Source organism: Eptesicus fuscus, chromosome 5 (assembly GCF_027574615.1).
Source record: "Eptesicus fuscus isolate TK198812 chromosome 5, DD_ASM_mEF_20220401, whole genome shotgun sequence".
Taxonomy (NCBI): domain Eukaryota; kingdom Metazoa; phylum Chordata; class Mammalia; order Chiroptera; family Vespertilionidae; genus Eptesicus; species Eptesicus fuscus.
In genome coordinates this window covers 97,723,111-97,730,263 of record NC_072477.1, presented here as the reverse complement: position 1 = coordinate 97,730,263, position 7,153 = coordinate 97,723,111, and the positions used below count along the sequence as shown (strand labels likewise).

Below are 7,153 nucleotides of genomic sequence, written 5' to 3'. Positions count from 1 at the left end.
GTTCTCCTGTGCTTGGTAATCTAGTGTAGTTCCCTACTTGAACTATTTGGGTTCTCTTGATGTAGGCCTGCGAGTTTGAGAGGCACAACTGCGGTGTCTAGAGGTCAGCAATCATGGAGGGTAGTATCCCAATTTTTTCTGTCTTGTACCCTAAATTGAAATTACGCTTGCCAAGTGGGGACTCATAGTGGCTCCAAGGAACCGTCTGTTGGGGTGATGTGGCTCAGGGGGCCTGCACTTTGGAAAGGCGTGACTGTGTTGCCCATAATTCTGTAGTTGTGGGGTGGGCAGACTCAGCTTTTGCTGCTGTACCTGTGGTGGATAGGTGCTTACTCCCAGTGATGGCTCACAGGAGCACCTGTGGTAAGTTTGCCAGTGAGGCACACTGAAGCACTCTGAAGAGCCCTAGCAGTGTAACTGTGTAATTGAGGTGCCTAGCTGCTAAAGGTTTTTCTTTTGGGCAGTTCCTATGGCCTCAGGGAGTATTCAGATTCTATGGTGTTAATCAGGGTGGAATCTGGGTGTGGCTATATTGGTTGCCTGGAGACTGGAGGGAGGGGCTATCTCTCAGGAGAAAATGGCCACCGGGGATCAGATGTGACTCAGTACCAGATCCGCTTCCACTTCTCCTGGACCTGTTCGCTGCCTACTCTCCCCAGGTTCCACAACTCCACCCCTTCTCCTGCACCTCAGCCATGGGTAAGTGAAAGGTCCTACGAACTAGGTTCAGTGGAGAAAGATGCATGCCCCAGCGTGAGGAGGGACCGTGTCTTTACCAGCTCCTCTCTTGCCGGCACTGCGCGGTCAGGCAGTTAGCTCTTCAGGGCTTCCTTTGAGCTCAGATCCCAAATCAGACTCCAAGGTCTAAAATCTACCACCTCCCGCAGTCCCGTATACCCTTTTTCTCACAGTCAGATGCTTTGCCTGTCCTCAGGGACACAGCTTGGTGCCATGTAGTTTTCCCCTGACCTTCTGGGCTTAGAGATCCAGCAGATTCTATTGCCCAGATCCTTGTTTTACCTTTTTCCAGGAGATCTCTGCCCTTCCCAGCTGCAAACTGTCTCACCAGCCGCATCTCCTTCGCCAATTCATTTCAGCTGCTCCCTCTATTTCCTCCTGGATAAGGATCAGGACACATCTGCCTATTCCACCGCCATTTTGGAAGCTCTTAATGAAGAAATTTTTATTATATTCCTTTAAATACTAGTAATAATGAAACTGTGACCACTATCACTGTTGCTACTGAACATAGCAATGGAGTTTCTCACTAACACCATATAGAAAAAAAAAAAAAGAAGATCTAAGAATAAGATGGTAAGAGCTGAAACTCATTGTTTGCAAACAATGAAAACATTTATCTAGAAAAGTTGATAGAATCAACAGACAGACTATTAGAACTGATAGCTGAGTTTTGTCACTTCGATGGACACGAAGATGCACTGCCCAGATCCCCTTCCATAGAGAACTTGTCCCTGCTGCTGGGAGTACAGTCAGCAGACAGCCTTAAGCTGGCAACCCTTTTGGGGATCCTTTCTGCTACACAGAGCTGCCTTGCCCAAGGTCAAGTCCTTCCTAGGGTATGGGGAGAAAGTTACATAAGTAAATAAATAATAGGAGAGGCACCTGACATAGACCAAATTTGAGAATGCATTATAAACTTTGAGTGTGAATAACTTATCCCTCTGCACCAGAGTTAAATCAAATTTAACTTGTACAAGGTTACAACTTATTTTTTGGCTATTAAAATTGGTAGTAAATTTTCGTCTTTTGCCAACTTGATTTTTGCCCACTCTGCCTCACCTAGCCTCCTGTTGGCTGTAACCTGTTTCTAGTTTAACAATGGAGTTTACTTGCTTCTCCATCTTCTCAGGGTTATAGAGCCAGCCTGCTTGGGTTCAAAGCTGTGTTACTTTGGGCCAGTTATTTAACCTCTCTGTTCCTCAGTTTTCTCACCTATAAACTGGAGGTAATAAGAGCAACTGTTCTGAGGATTGTTGTCAAAAACTTAGAACAAGACTTCAAACATGGTAAGTGGTTAATAAATATTGACTATTCATTTAGTTATAAATGAAAGTTTCAATCATCGTCCTCTCAGTTAATCACTTATTGGTAGAAGGACTGCTTCAGACGTGGTCAAAGTTGTCATCAGCCTATGGATGCTGGGATGGTCCCTTTGTGCACCATCATAAGTATTTCACCGTTTTTGCAACAAACTTTTCCTGAGCTCCTTAGGCCTTGTGCCAGACACTAGGTAGAAAGTAATTTTTTAAAATTTTTAAAGAAATAGACCGACACCTTTGAATTTGAGATAACTAAGGAAATATTCATTATTTGTGGTCACCAACAGGTAAAGTCTGAGGATGTCTGAGTTATTTTTCTATTTTGTTTTTCCCAAGGGACTGTAAGCCCCTTATGGGCCAACCTCCACTGCCTGACTGAAAGGCAATTGCCTTTGCCCTTTGTTTCCTTTCTAAGTAATGCCCCGGATTCCCAGGCTTGCTTATCTTATTTTCTGCCCCCTGCCATCAGTGGAGCCCCTCAGGGGTGCCTCTCAAAGCTAATCTCACAACCTCCGACTTCCAGATGTGCCAGGGGCTGGACTCAAATGCCTCCAATGGTGCCTTGTGTCAGCGCTGAAGCCGAGGCATGAAAACAGAGGTGCCAGGGGACACCTACAAGAGACCAAGTCATGACAGATGCTTAGAAATTAGCCAGTGAAGAAAGGAAAAGAGAAAACCTCAGGAAGACCTTCTGCTTAGCATTTCAAGTGTCTTGTTACCTTACCTATTTGCTTCAGAGAGTAAACATTCACTTTTTTGCCAGCACAAGACCACCTGAGTGACCTTGAGAAAGCCATCCCTACCTGCTGCAAAATTGATCTAGTGATCCTTCCAGATTCCACAGGACAGGTGAGTGTCCTGGAGTGGTTCACTCCCCTCACTGACACTCGCTACAACTGCGGGAAACAGACCACAACCCAACACAATCTATGCTGTTTTGAAAGTTTCTTGAACTTCTTTCAAGCCAAATCTAACTCAAAGCCCATGTGCCTCAGTTTAAGCCCATTTCCTCCAGTTCTATTCCTGGGTGAGACAGCAAACCGCTAGTTGTTGATTATGCAGCAGACAATAATTCTTAACAGAGCTGGAGTTCCTGATGTTTTGTTCTATCACTGAGCTACTGCAGAGATGTTTATCATTCCACCCCTGTTTATTAAAAACAGCCCATTTATCCTCCTTATAAAAACTTGCCTGACTCTAAACCAGGATTGTATTTAACGTGGCAGGATAAAAAACAAGTCATTCTCCGCTTCCGTATGAACTAGAACAGCACAGGAAATAAAAGACCAGCCATGCAGTCAGAGGCTGGCAGAGCCCTTTCCTGCTGGGGATACTGATCTAAGACATGCCTTCTGACCCTAACCTGATAAGTCTTGGAGAAGATGATGTAAGAAAAGGCTTACAGAAACTCAACTCCAGAAAATTAAACCAACATGCTTGCTTAGCCATGACATAAAGTGTATTTGAACCATCCAAGGCTGTCCTCGACCTGAATCTGTAGAAATGGAAAGGCCTCCCCTATCATGCTTGGACAGGTCTGCATGCAGGGGAGCTCAGCCGACACAATCAGGAGGTTTGCAGTCAAGTTACAGGACTGCCTTATGACCTGCTCCTGGAAATTGCAGTTAAACCCTTCAGGCACATCCCTCAAGAGGGCAAAAAAAAAAAAAAAAAAAAGCCTCATAGGAAATCTGTGCTGAAGATCAAAATCTGGGGTTAATCCTGGGTCTTAAGAACAGCATTTTCTTCCAGACAGTGTAATAGATCTTTCCTAAGAGATTAAGACTACGGTTGCAGAGTGGGCCAGCAAAATGCCTATGTTGACAGGGCTCATGCTAGGTTTCTGGGGGTGGCAGACAGGCTTGCTGCTGCACACTTTCTGATTGTCCCTACTGCTGTGTTCTTGTCACCTGTGATGCTAGTTGTCCCAACTCTTTCCTTCCCCCACTCCACATTACCCTTTAGTTAATGGGAAGATAGTAGATTGGTTAAGTTGCTTTCAGCTCAAAGTAACAAAAATCCTCATCCTGTTGGCCTCAATAGTGAGGTTCCACTGAGGGAAGTCCAGAGGTTTTTAGGAGTCTCTCGGTCCAGTGGCTCTAGGTCTGTTTTTCTGTGAGTCTTTTTTGCAAGCTTCATTCTCAAGATGATTCCAGGCATCATGTCTGTGCTTGACAATAACGTCCACAAGAAGAAAGAAAAAGTCACTTCTGGAAGCTCTTTAAGAAGACTGAGAAATAAATTTTCTCCAAACCCCCTAGAACTTGAACCCCCTATTTAGAAGCCATTGACCTGAATTCCATGTGCTCTTTTCTAAATCAATCACCAGCAAGGGAGATGGCAGTGCCCCTTGACCAATCAGGTCTACCATGGTGTTGAGAGTGTCAGTCATGTTCCCTTGAGGCCTTGTGACTGTGGGGGGAAAGGAGAGAGACTTGAACAAAATTGGGGTTCTATTACAAAAAAAACAAGTATGCGAATAGACAGCGATGGTGTTTTCTGCCAAAGGTTGTTTTTATTATAATTTTATAATTTTTAATAATAACAACAACAATAAAACACATGGTAATGTTATGGTGTTCCCCAAATATTCTGTCCCTCTGCCTTTAGGGCACATGGTAGCATTGTACCACTTGGCTACCTTGTGAGGCCAGGTCACTAGATTTGGATAGTGAGCTGTGTACTGAAGTGATGTGTGTGACTTTTGGACCAGAGCATTTAATTGCCTGCACTAGTCTCTCCAGAGAGTTCTTTTCCTCTCCACAGGGACCAGCAATGCTTCAGACAATGGCTAGCCTGTCAGCTTGTGTCCTGGAGTAAGGACAATGCAGAGCAGAGCCTCCAGGACACCTGCAATGGGCAAGTAGCACAATAAAGAAAAAAACACGCTTTGATATTTTGAGATAATTTGTTACTGCATCAAAGCCTAGCAATTTTGACTGATACAATAGCTAACATCTACTGAGTGTTTACTACATTTCAGCCGGCGCCATCCCCCCTTCCTCATTGGCCCACTGGTCACCTCCCACAGAGGGAGGCCAGACTGCCCCTTAGGCCGTCAGTCGGACATCCCTGAAGGGCTCCCAGACTGTGAGAGGGTGCAGGCCGGGCTGAGGGACCGCCCCCCCCCTCCCCCGCGTGCATGAATTTTTGTACACTGGGCCTCTAGTTGATGATAAAATTGGTGGATAAGTGTATGATGGAAAATAGAATGCATACATAAACTGAAAATATCTCCTATTCCACTCACCCTCCAATAAAGACTAAATTTACAATGGAGAAACTTGACAGACATTATCTTAATCAAGGGCTCAAAGTAAACCTCATCAGTAATGAGACATTAGTATCATGTGCCTCCTGATGTGATACACTGAGAAATATATAACATTGCTTCTGTAATATTCTTGCCAGATTATGTATAACCTGAATTTAAACATGAGAAAACATCAAACAAATCCAAACTGAGAATTATGCTATTTGATAACTGGCCTGTGTTCAAGATTGTCAAGGTCATGAACAGCAAAGGAAAAAAGAGAACCCTCCAGATTAGAGACTAAAGAGACAGGACACCCACATGCAACCTAAACCAAACATTACATTCAAGTAAGACTGTAGATTATGTAATAGTATTGCATATTAATGTGAATTTCCTCTTTCTGATAATTATACTCCAGTTATGTAAGATGTTGACATTTAGGGAAGCAGGGTAAAGGGTGTACAGGAAATCTTTGTACTATTTTTTGCAATTTTTTATATGTCAAAATTATTTAAAAATTAAAAATTAAAAAAGAGAGGGCATTAAAGGAAAAGAGGCCAGTGCAGCTAGAGTGTAGGAAGTGAGAAGAGGCTGGTGAGGCAGGGGCAGCCTGAGATTGGGGATTTGTAGGTGAAGTTAGAGATTTGAGTTTTTATCCCAAGAAAAAAGGAACACATTAAAGGGTTATAAGCAGGGCAGTGATGGATCATATTTGCATTTTGCAGAGATCACACTAGCTACAGTGGGGAAATGGTTTTTAGGCAGCCCAGAATATATGTAGGAGGTCACTACCAGGGTATTGCAAGAGTGCAAAAGAGATGATGCTGCAATTTGGTCTAGGATGATGCCAGCAAGAATAGAATTACTTCATAACTGTAATTTTGCTACTGTTAATGAATCGTAATGTAAATATCTGTGTTTTCCGATGGTCTTAGCCTCTACAGTTTGAGAACCGCTAGCAGGGTTGCCTAAGACCATTGGAAAACACAGATATTTACATTACGATTCATAACAGTAGCAAAATTACAGTTATGAAGTAGCAACGAAAATAATTTTATGGTTGGGGGTCACCACAACAGGAGGAACTGTATTAAAGGGTCGCAGCATTAGAAAGGTTGAGAACCACTGTTCTAGAGGTATTTAGGAAGTAAAGTCATAGAGTAATGTGGGTGTGGAGAATGACAGAGATGTGGGTATCAAGGATAACTGTACATTTTTGTCCTGGCCAGCAAGAGAAACAGAGAAGCTATTCACCAAGAGAGAGCAAACCCTGAAAAAGAAAGTGATGTAGGTTCAGCCTTGCATACTTTTGAGTTTGAGGTCCCTTCGATGGATCCAAATGAGATGTCAGTAAAGGCAGTTGGATTTCAGAAGAATCAAGCTCAGGGACAAAGTCTAAGGTAAAAAATGATCATTGAAGCAATCTGTCCCCAGAATAGCAGGGGAGAGACATGCAAACAAAATAGTTATAATTATTCAATGAAGTGCAAAATTGAGTTATGAATAAAGTTCTGTGTGAGCAGGAAGGAGGTACAGCTCCTAATGTAGGTAACTGAAGATGGTTTTCACAGAGGAAGTGCTACTGAGATGAGCTTAGAAGGATGGACAGAAGTTTGTTAGGCTAACACAGAATCTTTGGACAGTTTGCATGAATATTCTTATATTTCTTTAATTAGTAGGCAGATCCAGCCCCTCAGGTCCAGCTAACAGGTGGTGGCTTAGTCAACTACTTGGGCTCTACAAGTAGAAAGGAGGCAGGTGGTGTGTTTTTAGTCCTTTAACTGGTCTTTTTTGCTCTTTTCTCTTATTGGGTGTGTTTTGAATTTTATCTGTCGTG

General features: G+C 43.2%; 1 long non-coding RNA gene across 1 annotated transcript; it reads left to right on the top strand.

Annotated features, from left to right (window-relative positions):
- Positions 1 to 583: 583 nt before the first annotated feature.
- On the top strand, positions 584 to 4,916 carry LOC129149031 (uncharacterized). Its single transcript, XR_008556013.1, has 3 exons — positions 584 to 699; positions 2,824 to 2,909; positions 4,827 to 4,916. It is a non-coding gene; the product is annotated as an uncharacterized LOC129149031 (long non-coding RNA).
- Positions 4,917 to 7,153: the final 2,237 nt, after the last annotated feature.